The following is an 18,107-nucleotide window of genomic DNA, read 5'->3' on the forward strand; positions in this document are numbered from 1 at the left end:
AATTGTACATTAAGAAAACAGCCCGGCCCAGTCCAGATCAAGCCCATAAATCCATATGTCCAATACCAGTCTGTAAATTCATCTTCAGACTCATGCAACACATGCAATGATGCTGAATGCAGGAAGATCACGGGCCAGTGGGTGGAAAGTCTTGTGGATACAATGGCAGAAGAAGCATCTTAGCGCTGGTGTGGGTCTCCACGTGGCTCCTCCAGCTCCAAGGCTCTGGCTGCCATCAGCATAGCTCCATGTGGCTTGTCACCAGGAATGTCTCACAGGGAGACGAAACAGAGAGTGTGTCCTGCTTCCAGCGAGGTATTTATCTCCATGGCGCCTCCAAATGAGGTCATCAAGCTGAAACCCGATTGACAAGCTAAACTCCACCCCTTCACTCTGACTAGTCTCAAATCGGCACCAGATTATGTAACTACACCTTGGAAGACCCCATCTGCAAAGGGGGAAGGAAGTTTAAACAAATTAGTTAGGAAAGTCTCCTTGGATAGAGGAGAATGAGCTTCACAGGTACCTTGCTTGCTGCTCTGCCTTTCCCCTCCCCACACACTTGTGTTCATTGAGAAAGACTTTCCCCTTTCCCCTCAGCCTCTGTTGTGTCCTGCACCTCTGGGCTTCGCTCTTCTAGTGACAGGCGGTCTCTGGATGATGAACGAGTTCTGTTCCCAAGTCCGTCTTGAAGTCAAATGTGCATATACGTTGAAAGAGAGGAAGTACGGTTCATGTCTTAGTAGACAATAAACTCTTCAATGCATAAGTGTATCAAAAAACACTGTAACATAATAGATATGTTTCCATTGCTTTGCAAAGTACCTTCCATTTGTTAAGAACCACGCTGTATGTACTCCCAATTGTTAACGTAACAGGCTTTAGTAGGAGTTAGTTTGTAAGCGGGTGTCGTACTTAAGTCAGAGTATACAGGACTGCCTGTATACTCCATTTATGTTACTATCACTTACTCATCGTCATGCAGGTATTTCCTAGTAAACTGCTTTATGATGATTGCAAAAGTACCGAAACAGTGGGGAAAACAAATACGATGAAAGGAGAGGGGAGACATACATTCAAGATACTTTTAAAATGCATTTATGTTGGGGGAAATCATAGAAATTAAAATAATGACCTGCTAACCACAAGGTTGGCACTTCAAGCCCCACCAGTCACTCTGTGGGAGAAAGATGAGGCTGGCTGTTCCCATAGAGATTGACAAAGCCTCACACACTCACACGGCCATTGAGTTGCTTTCCACTCGTAGGGACCCTATAGGATCAGCTAGAACTAACTTCCCCTGAAGCGACTTGCTCTTCACAGAAGTGAAAAGCCTGGTCTTTCTCCAGAGGAGCAGCTGATGGTTTTGAACCGCTGGCCTTGCAGTTTGCAGCCCAACACCTAACCACTAGGCCATCGGGGCTCAGAAATCCTACATAGGGTCGCTATGAGCAGGAATCAACTCAACGGAACTGGGTTGCTTTTAGAAGTTTATACAAATTGGACCTTCTTTAACAAAAGGAGTCATTCAGAAATATAAATTCAGGCATAGAAATGAATATCAATTTAAAATCATTATAATTTTTAAAAGTTAGAAATAACCACAAATATACTCCAGGGGAAATATAGCATTTTCATTCACTAACCGACAGATAGGTCTCTAACTTTAAACAGACTAACTTCTGGTACCATCCATTTCAAGTCACAGGCCTCCTTCACTAGCTTGAAGTACTAGACACAGTAAGATATAGGGCAACTTCTGGACCCTGCACCTTATGCCACAGTCCTTATGAAGCCATTCCTAACCAAAGATGATTGTTCAGACCTTACCCACTCCTGGAAACGATGGCTACCCACCGAGCACGTGGAAATGCAGTGCACCTTACAGCATCTGCACACCCGCAGGGAGGCACCGTGGAGAAATGACAAAGAAGTGACTGGCCCTCATGATCAAAAAAAAATCCTGGAAAGTGGGATGAAAACATAAAGGAATTTTCCCCCCCATGAACTTCTGGAGCTCCTTTGTAGGTCCCATTGTTCTGGATGGTCTGTTCAAAGGGGGTCACTGTGGTACCAAGTTTTAAGACAACAGACCACTGGTTCCCCAGCATGGCTCCAGATCAGCACTTGCCAGTGAGACAGACTTGAACAGCCTTGGAAGGCAGAGGTGAACAAAGGTGAAACAGCCCCTCCATGCCCCCCGCAAAGGTCATGAAGATGATCAGTCATGGCTGTGCAATTTCTCCACAAGTTACCTCTTTGAGGTTGTATGGGTGCTGCAGTACACAACTCTATAAACTCTTACATCAAAGTCCTGGTGGCTTCTCAGACAGCTCCAGGACCAATGACCTTTCCCAGACATCTTTCCCAAACCCCAGGCCAGAACCAATTTATAACTCCCAGCTGCTGTCCAGTCAATTTCAGCTCTTAGCAACCTGTTCAAGTATAATTGTGTTCTACAGAGACTTCAACGGCTAACTTTTTGGAAGTAGCTCATGGGACCTTTCTTCTGAAGCACCTGTGCTTGACTCGAACCTCCAACCTTCTGGGGTTAGCAGCATTACTATTCATAGGACACCAGGAACAATGATATTGTCACAATTATTCATATAAAAACTACTGTCTCCTTGATGCTTGACATACACATTCTTTCAAGGTCAGTTAAACGTGAAATGCAAAATTACAACAGCATTCAGAACACAATATAGGATAATGGGAAGTTCCCATAAACCTTTTGCAGTCCCCTTGTCTTTTTAGGACCTCAGGGTACAGAGAAACTTATTAAAATGAGGTACAAAGAAAGCACCCCATTGGAAACACCAGAGGTAGATCAATTAAGAAGTAGCTCTTTGAGAGACACTATAAAAAATGAGAAAAGACGATCACAAACTTGGAGATGAAAGCTACCACAATATTTCAAAAGATTAATCTCTGGAACATGCAAGTGATGCTAATAGATCAACAAGGAAATAATTGATCCCACAGAAAATAGTTAAAAGACAAATTCTATGAAGTAGTAACAAATTTTCAATATAAAAATTAAAACGCACAGGAAACACAGGGAATCCCAGACAGATAAACCCCTCAGGACCAATAATGAGAGTAGCCATACCAGGAGGGGAAGGGAGAAGGTGGGGTAGAAAAGGGGAACTGATCACAAGGATCTACATAGAACCCCCTCCCCGGGGGATGGACAACAGAAAAGTGGGTGAAGAGAGACGATGGACAGTATAAGACATAATGATAATAATTTATAAAATATCATGGGTTCATGAGGGAGGGAGGGGGAAAATGAGGAGCTGATACCAACAGCTCAAGTAGAAAGAATATGTTTTTGAGAATGATGAGGGCAACAAACATGCAAATGTGCTTGACACAATGGATGGATGGAAGGATTGTGATGAGAGTTGTACAAGCTCCCAATAAAATTATCTTTTAAAAAAATTGAAATGGAAACCACAATACCAAAACAAAAAGTTTAAACATACAAACATTGTCAGACAGTCCACACCCACCAGTTTCACATAATGAAAACACCAACAACACTAAGTGTTAGTGAGTATGTGAGGCAAGCTACTCATTGCTGATGGAAGAATGTGAATGGTTACTAATTGCTGGGCACGAACTCAAAAGGGAGGAGCGTTGGAGGCATAGTGGGTTATGCATTAGATTGCTAACCATGAGGTCAGCAGTTCACAATCCCTGGGAGACACATGAAGCCTTCCACTCCCATAAAAAGTCCGTTTCAGAAGCCCATTGGGGGCAGTTCTACCCTGTCCTGTAGTATAGGAGCACTGTGAGCAAGAACTGAACAGACAGAAGTGAGAAACTGCAAAAGCTACACCTGAACAGACCTTAGGAACACTTAGAGTCCTACTCCTAAGTATCAGTAATCAGGAGATTCATATACTATAGTATGTACATTCAATGGAATACTATACTGCAGCAAACAATTAGTGATGTTCATCAACATGAATTAACTTCAAAAACAAATTTGGAGCAAAATAAGTCAAAGAATATACGATAGTATAATTCAGCTTGCATAAACTTTAAAAATGAGCAAGACTAATGAACTGTTTGGAAATACATACAAACACAATGAAATAATCAACGTAAAATTCAGAGTGGTGATAGGGGAGGCAGGGAGGATGTATTTGAGCAGGAAGGCACAGAACCGGACTCAAAGGTGCTGACAGCACTCTCTTCTCTGAGTGATAGCTCCATCATTCTTTACCCCTTCTTTCTGCATGACACAGAACAGATGTCACAGAACTGAAGCCAATTAAATAGGTTCACTTTACATAATATCTGGAATGCTATAAAAGTCCCTATATCCGATTTTAACTAAAAGTTAAGACAACCTGATACTAATAATAATTTGTTGATTATTTTCTCACGATATAATTCTAAATCAAAGGGTTTTAGTATTTGGGGGAAAGAAAATGGTACATTAAACAATTGATGGAGGAATGATCTAGGAAGCAAAGCTATGGATAGAGGTAAAAACATAGGTGTGTACATATGTAAATATGTTAATTCATAAAAATAGAGGGATTGCCCTATGTGCATATAGTTACATGGCAATACAATGAGGTACTGGATGGACTTCAGGTCTCTGCTCATACCCTCCCTCAGTAAAGAACACTTTGTTCTAACAAAACTGGCATTCTGTGATGCTCACCTTCCTGGCAAAATCACTGAAGACAAAATGGGTGCAGAAGCAAATGTGGTGAAGACAGCAGATGTTGCCCAGCTATTAAAAGATATAGCATCTGGGGTCTTAAAGGCTTGAAGATAAACAAGTGGCCAGCTAGCTCAGAAGCAACAAGCCCACATGGAAGGAGCACACCAGCCTCTGTGATTATGAAGTGTTGGGACTGGGTGATAGGCATCAGAAGACCCATAACAAACAAAAAATCATATTGTTGAGAATGAGGGGAGTTGCAGCAGAGACCCCAAACCCATCTGTAGATAATAGGACATCCCTCCACAGAGGGGTCACAGGGAAGGGGTGATTCAATCAGGGTGCAGCGATGCACCAACAAAACACACACTACTAATCTGGTTCCTTGAAGTTTCCTCACCGCCCCCCTCCCCACTCCCTATCATGAGGGCAGGGCTGCTACAAACTTTGGACTAAACCGGAGCATGTACACAGGTACAGGTAAGAGATAAGAACTCATGACACATGGAATCAGGAACAGAAATGGGAATAGTGATACCAGAAAGGTAGAGGGAAGGTGGAGAGAAGAGAGGAAGAAGGGGGAACCAATCACAATGATCAACACATAACCACACACACCCCTCCAAGAGGAAGAGCAACAGAAACCATGGGGGAAGGGAGACAGCAGTTGGTGTAGGAATGAAAATAATATTTATAATTTATCAAGGGGTCACAAGGGTGGGGGTGGGTGGGAACAAAGAACAGCTGATACCAAGGACTCCATAGAAAGTAAATGTCTAGAAAAGGATGATGGAAACATACGTACAAAAATGCTTGATATAACTGATGTATGGATTCTTATAAGAGTTATAAGAGCCCCCAATAAAATGACCTTTTAATAAAATAATATAATAATTGATGACTGCTCACATACAGAAAGCATAAGGACTCCTAAGGATAAGCAAAAATGAACCCATGCTTAGAGATATGACACTCGGGGCAACCACATAATGTGTCAACTCTAACAAGACATATTTGAGAGTGTAAGGAGAGCTATCACTATTCGGGGACAGCAGGTACAAACCAGGACTACCCAGGACAAACAGGGACATATGACCCCTAGTGAAAGGCAACCACAGAGAAGAGAGAGACTACCTACAAGGATCACATTAGACTGACGGCAGACTTCTCAACAGCAGCAAAAGAAGCCAGAAGACAATGGAAAATGTCTTTATTGTAAGACAAGTGCCAACCCAGAAGCTTATACCCAGTTAGATTTTACAGGGAAAATCTGCCCCTCGCACTAGATTATGAGCGTTTACCATAAAGACGCCTTCCTGAAGGAGCAACTCAAGATGTATACAAGGAAAAGAGGGGGAAGTGGTGAATGTAGAGAAAGCCTTAATTATTAACATGATAATTGGAAGAATTAGAGATGAGTTTAAATAAGCCTTAACAAGAAGTAATGATTCATAATGTGTGGGTATATAAGTAAGGTAGAACTAAAATATTATGAGGCAGAACGTAAAGTAGGAAGGATGAGATTATAGTTAAAGCATCTTATGGTATTTATTGGTTGGGAAGACAGTTGTTAATAGTTAATTTGCTACATTTATACATTATATACTGTACATCATATCATGTGTATATATAATAGAGACTTTAGAAAGTCTATGAAAAAATTGGAATTGAGATATTATAGAATTTTCCCATAACTTTAAGCCTGTGTGTGTGTGTGTCCACCAAAAGATTGGAAACAGAATATATAACTTCCAAACCAGCAGAGGAGAGAAAAAATACACACACCAGACAATCCAATAGGAGGAAGAAAAAGAAAAGCAACTAGAAAGGATAAACTATAAATCAAGTGCCTATGTACTTGAGTGTAAGCAGAGTTTTTCAGCACCTTTTTAATGGGTTTTGTGGTAAAATTAGGTGCTTCGGTGGATATTTGGGTTGTTGACTCGAGTATATATGGTATCACTAAGGTAACCAATATAAATATGCCTGCAGTTACAGTAAATTAATAGGTAGTCTCCAATTGGATTAAGAAACAAGTTTGGAGGGAAGGTGGGGTAAAGAGGGGGAACTGATTATAAGGATTTACATATAACCTCCTCCCTGGGGGATGGAAAGCAGAAAAGTGGGTGAAGGGAGACGCTGGACAGTGTAAGATACGACAAAATAATAATTTATAAACTATCAAGGGTTCATGAGGGAGTGGGGAGCAGGAGGGAGGCGGGGGAAATGAGCTGATACCAAGGGCTCAAGTAGAAAGAAAATGTTTTGAGAATGATGAGGGCAACAAATGTACAAATGTGCTTGACACAGTGGATGTATGTATGGATTGTGATAAGAGCTGTACAAGCCCCCAATAAAATGATTTAAAAAATTTTTAAAGTTTGATATATTCTATTCACAAAAGTCATACCTAAATCTAATGCTCAGAAAGCCTGAGCTTTTATTATAATAAAAGATAAACTAGACAACTGTTAACTAAAGTAAAGTTGGTATAATTACCCATACCTAAAAAATACATACTTTAAGGCAAAAGCATCATTGGGGATAATGATGGGTACTCCAGGTCTGAGACCTCATATATGACAGAGGATGTTACTCTGAAGTGAGGTCTGCTCTAAGTAACGGTGCTGGGAAAATTGGTGATCCAGATGGGAATGAGGACAAAATAGATTTCTATCTCAATAAGACAAAACTCAATTCCCAATGAATTAATGACTCAAATATGAAATGCAGAATTTAAAACCTTCAGGAAAAAACAAAAGTAGGATTTCTTAAGCCTAAACCACTTTTAAAAATTGAGATGATTAAATCTGATAAGACTATGCCCTGGACAAAGTTAAAAGCTGAAGACAGTGTTTTTTTTTTTTTTAACAGTGCTTCTTATGAAGTTAAACATACACCTTCCCGAGGGCCCAGCAATTCCACCTTGGGATTATCTACTTGAGAGGTGAACATGGAAGAATGTTTACAGCCATTTTATTCAGTGGCAAAACTCTGAAGCAAGCTACACGTCCATCAACAGGAGGACGGAGACGCATATTGTGATACATTTATATAGTAGAAATACACTCAGCAGAAAACAAAACAAACCTATGCAACTACATGGGTGGATCTTTAAAACACCATGCTGAGCAAAAGAGACCAGACACGCTGTCGGGCTTTACTTCTAGGAAGTTCTTTCAGGGAAAAAGACACATGGTGAAAGAAAGCGGAGCAGTGGTTGCTTGGGAAGGGGCCTGAAAGAACCGACGTGGGTGACAGCAATGTTCGAAAGTCTGAGAGAGGCGTGGGCAACACAGCTGTGTGGATTGGTGCAAGCCCACCAAGTGGCAGCAATTAATCTCTGGGGACGTTTCACCGCATACCAAACTACCACCGCCTGAAGAATGACCAACTACCTTCTGGGAGAAGATGCAGCTATAGTCGAAGAGCTAACAAGGGTTTCTATTCAAAAACCGAGAGAGAGCTATCACAAATCAATTCTGCAGGGGTGGGGGGGTCACCAAATAGAATGGGCAAGCGATATGAATGGGCTAAACTAAGACAGGAGGAGATGGGATGGAGGCTATTTTCCAAACTAGAGAGTGGTGCCCCAAAGGCAGGACGTATGTGGGTTGAGGGAAACTGACAGTCACTAAAGGATCAACCGAGTGATGAAGCCTATTTCCCTGGATGTGTCAGATGAGAACGGTCAACGGAATGAGGCGGGGAGAGACTGGAGTCCAGCTGCAATCAGCTAAAGGAACAAGATGAGAGGAGGGAAGAGGGTGCGGGCAGACACCAGCTGGCTAGCGGGGGCCCCTGGGCTGGAGGCGCAGGGTTTAGGACGATCAAGACTTGAGTACCGTGGAGAGACGATTGAAAAAAAGCATGCAGACGCCCAATTCTGAACTGAGTGCTACTATATTTTCTCTATGAAGTAGGCAACAACCATCGGCTGGCCACCTGGAGGGAAGTGTCAGGTAGGGAGGCCGCCACATCATCCCCCCAGCTGGACTGCAAATGTCTGATTCATCCCGTGTCCCTCAAGTCCAGCTGCCATAGGCGCTAGTAGATCTATGTCTGCTGAATGAGATGAAGAGCCGCCCCCTGTATTGGTGTAAAGCAACGGTCGGGCCCTGCTGTGATTGATAACGGCCCCCCTACTTTGAGCCCCACTTTGAGGGTCTCTCTGAGTCCCAAGGTCTCAGGTCTCTCTTCCAGATCCCTGTTCTCAGCACCCCTCACAGCTCCAGCTAATTCCCGGCAAACCATATGAAAGCAATGGAAAAGGTCCAGCAGAGGCCTTCGGCCATGGGCAAAGTGAGGAAGTCCCCCTCAAGGTTAATGATGGGGAAGAGCGCGGGAAGATTCTCAATATCAAGAGGATGGCGAGCACTGGGATGGAGGGGGTGGCGTCAGTAAGTGTGCGCCAGCCGGGTCAAGAGGAGGCCAAGGATGAACAATCTTATGGAAATGAAATGGTGACAATTTACTAGCTCAAAGCCTTTTATATTGCAGGGGACTTGGCTCCGAAGCCAAGCTCTTCCTGTCGTAGTTAGGTGGTGGGTGAGTCATTGCTATAAATAGACCAGTGATTGGAATGCCATCAGAAAGGGCAGTTCTGTAAGTTGCGATAACCTTGGAGGGAATGGAAAGGCCTAGGATGAATTGAGAGCTTTTCTTCTGTGGAGGGAGGTCTTTGAGGGACCGTGATGAAGGAGGAAAAAGACACACAAGAAGAAGCCTCCTATTCAAGCAGAAGATACAAGGGACTGGCCAGGACCTCCCCTGCCCCGACAGCTGAGCAAAGCCAAGCTCATAGTTGATCAGGAGGGTGATCTAGCTGCCTGAAATTTCTTCCAAAGAATTCCAAGTATTTGGGGGGGATTCAAGATACCCCCATACAAATGAGCTCATGGGAAAGAGCACAATCCTGAAGTCTACATTGATTTACTATCAGCCCTCGTAGGCACTAGAGACACAAGGAGCGCCTGTCTTCAAATTCACAAGTAACTCCCAGGTAGGTGGCCTGAGCTCTTAGGAAACTTCTAGAAGAGGAGACCACCACGATGGAAACCAAGCATGGTGTCCTGAAGAAATCTAAGTCCAGTCACACCTCGGATGGGAGAAGTTCCCAGAGCCTTTCCTGACCGTTCTGTGCAGGTCAGATGATCCTTTCTGTTCCCACCAGCCTGTGCATCCTCTCCTCTCAGGTCAATTCAAGGACTACCAGTCCCAGACGGAGATCAGGTCCAAAGCTAAACATAAGGATTCAAGAACCTGCAGAGTCCTTGACCACTAGAAATGGTTGAGCCATACTCTTGGCTAACGGAAAGACTGGAGGTTCTAGTCCACCCAGAAATCCCTTGGCAGAAAGGTGCCCCGCACCACCCTCACCCCCAAAAAGTCAGCCACTGAAATCTCTGGATCACAGTTCTACACTGACACACCTGAGTCACCACAAGTCAGGAGAGGACACAACGGCAACCGGTTAAGAAAGGACCACCTTCACACTCCTGCACAGCAGCCACCAATCCCGACCTCCTGAAAGGGACCGGCGACTTAGGGAACCCACCCCAAACGTTTCAAGGAATTCAAGAACAGGAAAGGCAGTTCAACATCGCAGAATGGAAAACCACGTGGGGATAAAAACCAAAAACATTTCCTGTTTAGACTGGTGAGGAGGTACTCCTGCATAAACCACAAATGACTGGATGCCATACCTATTTCCACACTCAAAGCAACTGCCCTGGGGGTAGAGACGCTGAGCCCTTCCCCGGTGCATGCAGCCCAGTCCTCGCTCTCAGAGCAGGGGTCACCCTGGCTCCTCACGCTGGATTGCTCATCAGTTGGACAAGCCAACCCCTGATCACCCAAAGAGGCCGCATTTGGTGGATCCCCCCTTTCTGGCCCCTGCTGTGGACGTTCCAGGAGGGTGTTCTTTCTGGAGACTCCGGGCCTGTCCTAGAGCTCTGGCTTCACCGTGAGCTCCCCCACCCCCTTTCCTTTTCTCCTGTGGGGCCAGCAGCCTGCCTAGGACCTTGAGTCTGTGGACAGACATTCCGGATTTCCTCTGGAAGGAGGAGGAAGGGTGCCTGCTACAATCCCACAGGCCGGAGGTCAACAGGAAGTGACAGAGAGGCTCTGGCTAAGACAGAGGGGAAACACCTCCCTCACTGAAGCCCAGAGGACACAGAGGTCTGTTTTGGCGGGAGGAAGAAGCAGAGGCAATTCCCTGCGAGCAGACAGGCGTGGCCATGGAGAGATGAGGAAGGCTGGGCGCAGACAGGCTGACACATAGGCCTTATGCTGTCCCTGCATCTGGCATTGACCTGACCCAAAGGGAGTGGGGCAGGGTACGGGAGCCTCCAGCCCCTCAGCACCCGAGTCAGCAGGAGTTAGGCTCAACACCCACTCATGGCTTAGGACACTTATGCTGGGTTGTTTTTTGTTGTTTTGTTTTTAACTCCTAAACCTGTGTCCTCATTTGTAAATGGAAGGTGGTATGCCTTACAGAGCCGTTATAAGAGCACTGCATGTAAGGTCCTTGCTGTTATACAGGGAGTACTCTCCTACCCCACCGCACCCCCCCACCCCCCACCCCCCCAAAAAAAGCTCTGCTGAGCAGAGCTTTCGTAACACACATTTTTCCCCACTAGGTGAGCATCAAGCAACTCGCTCTGATTTTATTAGTGCACCCAGTGGTGTGACCTGGGAAGGTTCTATCTGGTGACAGTAAGTTTTTTTCATAAAAGCAGTTTCACTTGAACCTTGTTTTTTGTGATGGCAGATATAAGAGAATAGCATATGGCTGTGAACTTTTATTTCCTGCTCGGAAAAGTGTTACAGAAGCTGTTGTGATGTTGAATGAACACAGCTTACAAGGACAGCACTCTGGGAAAAACTCAAGTGTATGGGTGATTTTTTCATTTCAAAATAGTGAAATGGGTAAACAAGTGGCCATCTAGCTCAGAAGCAACAAAGCCCACATGGAAGAAGCACACCAGCCTGTGTGATCACAAGGTGCCGAAGGGATCAGTTATCAGGCAAAGAAAGAAAAATCGTATCATTGGGTCCTCACCTCCATGATACGATCGCTGAAGATACATGGGTGCATAAGCAAATGTAGCGAAGAAAGCAGATGGTGCCCGGCTATCAAAAGAGATAGGGTCTGGGGTCTTAAAGGCTTGAAGGTAAACAAGCAACAAAGCCCACATGGAATAAGCACACCAGCCTGTGCGATCACTAGGTGTCAAAGGGATCAGGTATCAGGCATCATCAGAACAAAAAATTTTACCAGTGAATGAGGGGGGGTGGGGGAATGCAGAGTGGAGACCCAAAGCCCATTTGTAGGCCACTGGAGATCCCCTGGCAGAAGGGTCTCAGGGAGGAGATAAGCCAGTCAGGGTGCGATGTAGCAACAATGAAAACTACAACTTTTCTCTAGTTCCTAAAGGCTTCCTCTCTCCTCCCTCCCCCCATCATGATCCCAATTCTCCCTTGCAAGTCTGGCTAGACCAGAGGATGGACATTGGTACAGGGCGGATGATCCCTTCAGGACCAGTGGTGTGAGTGGCGATACTGAGAGGGTAGTAGAGGGAGGGTGGGGTGGAAAGGGGGAACCAATTACAAGGATCTACATGTGACCTCCTCCCTGGGACACAGACAACAGAAAAGTGGCCGAAGGGAGACGTCGGACAGGGAAAGATATGACAAAATAATTTATAAATTATCAAGGGTTCATGAGAGAGGGGGGAAGTGGGAAGGGAAGGGAAAAATGAGGAGCTGATGCCGGGAGCTTAAGTGGAGAGCAAATGTTTTGAGAATGATGAGGGCAATGAATGTACAGATGTGCTTTACACAATTGATGTATGTATGGATTGTGGTAAGAGGTGTTTAAATCCCTAATAAAATGATTTTTAAAAAAAAAGAAAACTGTGAAATGTCTGATGACAAACCTTGTTGTGATGTCCGTCAACTTCCGGAATGGATGAAAATGTCAACTCATAGTGCATTTGGAGTTCATTCTACCAGGTCAGACTGTTAACCCAGCTTTCTATTTAGAAGTTCTGAAAAGATTTCATAACAGTGTATGACCAAAAAAGGCCTGATTTGTGGCAGACGGGGGGACTTGTTTTGCTACCACAACAATGCACCTGCGCATGCAGCCATCTCAGTGTGCCAGGTTTTGGCAAAAAACAGTAATGCTCTCTTGCCCCACACACCTTACTCACCTGACCTTGCTACGTGCAACTTCCTTTTGCTTTCATGAATGCAGAGGGACATGAAAGGACCGTGATTTGACAACACAGAAGAAGTGGGGAAAAAGAAAAACAAGGGAGGTGCTGCTGTCAGACATTCATACAGACGAGTTTGAAAAATGTTTCCAAGAATGGAACTGCAGATTTGACAAATGTACTAAGTGTAATAGAGAGTACTTTGAAGGTGATAAGGTTGTTGGATTTTTTTTATACAGTTGTTTTGTAAAAAAAAATTAAATACCTAGCTTGGGGGGGAAATTGGTTTTTGGGGGATACCCCCTTGTATATGCCCCTGACTCTTAGCCACTCCTCAGGAGAAAGATGCCCTACATGTCTGTAGTCTCAGAGATCCCCAGGGGCTGTTCTAGTCTGACCTATAGGCATGCTAGGGGTCAGAGCAGACTTGATGGCAGCAAGTTTGGTTTGGTTAATCTGGTTAAAACCACCAAGTCAGCTCTGCTTGATCATAATCTTACAACTAGCCTATAGGGTTTCTGAGGTCACACATCACACACACCCCAACCCCACCACTCCTTTGGTAACTGTAATTTTATTGTTTGTTTTGAGGATCAGTACAGAGAAAACAAAAACTTGTACATAACTCTTGTTGCTGTCTGGGATCACACTGGCTGTATTTCTGATGTTTGGGGTTGGAAGGGGATGTGAGGGCGGGCAGTGTGTCCACTATGCTGCCATCAGCTGAGGACGTCCTCAGAAACTGGCTTAGCGTGGTGTCCACAGCCAAGGGAAGACCAGAGCTCTGTTCCAGATCTCTGTAGGCCATATATATATATATATTTATTATTTTATTAAGAGCTCGTACAACTCATCACAATCCATACATCCATCCATTGTGTCAAGCACATTTGTACATTTGCTGCCACCATTCTCAAAACATTTGCTTTCTACATCAGCCCTTGGTAGCAGCTCCTCATTTTTTGCCATAAATCTTCATCAAAGCAGACAGCCTAGTTTCTCTCTCTCGGAACAGCCGGTGGGTCCAATCCACCCAACTTTGGGGTTAGTCACCCAGCACTGAATTCCCAGGGCTCCTATTTCTCTTGCTACTATATTGGCAACAACAACAAAACAAAAACCTATTGTCAGTTTTGTCTCTTGGTGACCCACGTGTGTTGGTAGAATGGCGCACCATGAGGTGGTTAGTGGCTAAGTTTCTGGAAGTAGATTAGGACTTTCTTCTAAGGGATCCAGGTGGATTCAAACCACCAACCTTTCAGACAGTAGCCAAACATATAACAGTTCTTGCCCGAGTTCCTTACCCAGTGCTTCACACACATCTCATTTAATCCTCCCAGCCACCTGCAAAATGGGCACGCTCCCCCCAACTGCAGGTAAGAAACCTGGGGCTCAGAGAGGCTTTCAAACCTCAGGGTCATGGTATGGATTTGAACCCAGATCTTTTTGGCCCAAAGCACAAACTTTTGGCATCTGATGACATCCATGATCTCCATGAACTATAGGACTGTCCCCAACTTATAGGAAGGGGAAGTCTGCAGGGTCCGTGGGGTTGGGGGACGGAGAAGCAGGAGGCTCAGAGACCAGGAGGGCAGGGATAGACTGACAGAACACAAAGCCAGCATCACCCAGACACGATTCGAACCATCTTGTACATCTTCATTGTACCTAATGACATCTTTCTTATTTTTCCTTCCTTGCTTTTTCTTCTCTAGTCAATGAGATTGCATTCTCAATACCAGTGAGTCACCGGAACACTGGGTCCCACGTAAGCCCTGCCATCTGTGAATCATTCACGACAGGTATAATGGACATAATCACAGCCCACCAACAAGCTAGACCTAAAATCACTGCTGACGGCAGATTGCAGATCTCGTGGTTTCCCCCACAGAGCCCAGGGCACTTCAAAAGCAGCCTGGAGGAGGACTCAAAACCCAAAGGTGAATGTTTCCTTGCCCTTAGTCATATCACGGGGTGCCCAGAGGTACCCAGACCTGCGCTAAGCCCTGGTACAGAGACCCAGCAATGCCCACCTGTCCTCTGCACCCCCATCCCTTCCCACTTGCTCTAATTGCACTTGGAAGCCACCTCTCCAGTTCCAACAACTCTTTTCTTAAGGGGCCAGGCCTTTATTCTTCCCCATTCTGTAACGTCATCTAAGCTAAGAAAGTGAGGAATGTTCTATTCAAGATGCCATGCAGGGGCAGTCCCTTCTGTGACAGCCAGTCAGGAGAGCTTGCCTGGCCGGCTCGCTGCTTCTCTTTCCTGAGACGTGTGTGCCTTCCTCATAGGGGTGTTATAACAATTAACTTGATGCAGGTAAGTCCCTTAACTGCCAACCACTCTACTATGCCCCATACTCGCTGCCATCAAGTGTGTGCCGACTCATAGCGACCCTATAGGACATGGGAGGGCTGTCCCTGTGACTTCCCGAGACTATAACTGTTTACTGGAGTAGAAAGCCCCGTCTTCCCCCACCTTCACCTCCACCCCCATCCCAGAGCGGCCAGTGGATACTAACTGTGGACCTTGCAGATTACCACCCACCGTGTAACCCCTATGCCACCAGGGCTCCCGGCTGCCCACTATTCCGAACACTTTTTTGTCATGTTGGGAGATGGGAGTGTCAGAAGCTCTTAGAAGATGGAGACTTGCATGGCCTTGGGGGTCCCCCATTTACGTGGCCAGTGGTAGGAATCAAGGGGTCCAGACACATATTCCTCATTGGTGAACAAGGTTACGCTCCAGAAACCAGGTCATTACGTGAAAAGTAGCACTGTGCAAAAACAGAGGATGACCACATCCGATCACAAACTAGATCATGACATCATCGCCTAACTGCCAAGACACCGAGAATCCCCCAAACAGCCAGCTGGTCAGTGGCAGAGTCAGGACAGGAGCCCAGGCAGTCTGCACACAGGCCATTTCCCATGCACTTCCAGCCCATGGGTCCCTCGGGTACCAGAAGTAGCGCTCCTTTGATCACGGGGTGATGAACTTCTGGGAAATAAGAAGCAGTAGGCCCTGGTAGGACAACAGTTAAGCCCTCAGCCACTCGCTGAGGCAGTTCAAAGCTACCCCAATGTCCCCCATCAGACCTGACGGCCAATTACAGCCTAGAGAACTCAGTAGAGTGGACCTACTGCCCAAGGGGTTGCTGGCAGTCAAAATGAACTCAGTGCACTTGGAGAACTCACTCCAAAGAACCAGAGCTCCAGGCCAAACCCAGGGGTCGGTGGAAGGCCCCTCATAGAGATGCCGAAAGAAAAGAACTGCACCAGGACTTCCCAGGGTCTGAGCCGAGCCAGGAGCTGCCCTGACACACCATCCAGAAGCACAGCTTGAGGCTTCTCCCTGGGTCAGCCTGTCTTCCAGGTGAGCGCAGAGGGTCTTGGCCTCCGAACCACCAGCGCACCGCCTCCCATGGGCCTGGACACCCCTCCTTCGATACCTTGACCTCCAGCCTCAGCCCCTCCTCCAGCAGTGACTCAGAAAACACCTGCTGCAAGAGACTCAGCTACAGAGACCACCGCGCCTGCCAGACTCCCCCTGGGCTCACAGGCTGGCCAGGAGACAAAAGGTCAATCAGAACACAGAGAAAGAAGGGTTTGGGACTGTGTGTCCAGGTTTCAGAGGGGCCAGCATGGCGGGGGTGGGAGGGGACCGTGTCCAGGAAAGGTTTCACAAAGGCGCAAGCAGTGGAATGGGGTCTTGAGGAGCGGAGTTCATTCTGCAGAGGAGATTGGGTGCAGCCAAAGGCTAGCTCCAGCTACCCGGGACCCACACGGGCCCAAATCAGGTGTTAGGCCAGTACGGGTAGCTCTTGGGTCAGTCCTGTGTCCCAGTCAAACTGTGCCCCAATGGCTTTCAGAAGCAAGGTGCCAGGCATCTCGGGGGGCAGATGAGAACGCTGCTCTAGAGCAAAGTCAGCCGGGGGTGCGGGGGGGCGGGGGGCAGGAACAGAGCCAGCAGCTACAGCCTGAGGTTCCGACTGCAAACCAGCATCCTTCCCGCTTTCCCAGGCTGCCTCTGGCTATTCCCTTGGGAGCATAGGCTACGGAAAATGCTCTGCCAATTCCCTAAACAGTTTATAACACAAGCCAGGATTCTGTATCAGGAGCAAATGGAAGTGGTTCTGACCCAACTAGACTGGAGAGTAAAGTTACGGGAGGGCAGGGGCAGGAGTCACCCCTACCCCCATCGGCCAGGGCTCCATTTACTTGGCTGCAAATACCCAAATGCCCGGTTAGCATGGGCTTCAACCCAAAGGGGGTTCTTTTCCTCACAAAAGATGGATGCCCAGAGAGTTCGTTTCAGGGCCGCTGCAGCTGCTCAAGTTCGTCATCAAGGCCACGTGCTCGGTCCCTGCGCCTCCCCGTGGTCACAAGATAGCTGCAGTGGGTCCACGGGGCAGAGAGGGGTCAGAGGGCGTGACAGCGACACCTGTCCTTCTTAAAATAGTTTGTTTTTTAAGAAAAGGAAAATTTCATACCATGGCTTCTGATTATATCTCACTAGCCAGAACTGGGCCCGTGTGCACCCCTGGCTGTAAAGGGGACTGAGAAAGTCCCTACTTTCTTTTTCCTATGCTTTTGAAACTTAAACGTGGCAACAGCTGCCCTGGGGATCTTAGGGAGACACGGACCCACCAGTCACTTGAGGCCAGGCTGACAGAGCAAGCCGGTAGGGCCGGGTGGAACTGCCCCTGTGGGTCTGAGACTGTCGCTCTTTTCGGGAGCAGAAAGCCTCCCCATGGCGCTGCTGCTGGCTTCCAACGGCTGAGCTTGTGGTTAGCAGCCCAATGCTTAACCACTACTCCATCATGGCTCCCCACATGCCAGCTGGGCCCCCAAGGTCCACAAGTCTAACAAGCTAGCAGTGACGCCACGGCTCTGGGATCACACATCGAGACACAAGATGTCAAGCAGCCAGGGAAGAAAGGAGCTGTGGGAGAAACTTCTGGAAAGCGTCTAGAGTTGAAAACGCCCAGCACGCCTGCCACTTGGACCATAAGGACGGAGGAGGACGTCAGCCCAGCCCGTCCCGGCCGTGGGCTGCAGGGTGCAGGGCAAGTACGGCTCAGGCTCCCAAACGTCCGCAGACTCGGGGGTGCACGCAGGTCTGGGGCCGGCTGCACTTCCAGACAGCCGGATACCCCTCGAGAAGGGTGGCCAAACATGGGCACAGCGGCACAGCCTGGGCTG

This window comes from Tenrec ecaudatus, chromosome 10 (assembly GCF_050624435.1).
Source record: "Tenrec ecaudatus isolate mTenEca1 chromosome 10, mTenEca1.hap1, whole genome shotgun sequence".
NCBI lineage: Eukaryota > Metazoa > Chordata > Mammalia > Afrosoricida > Tenrecidae > Tenrec > Tenrec ecaudatus.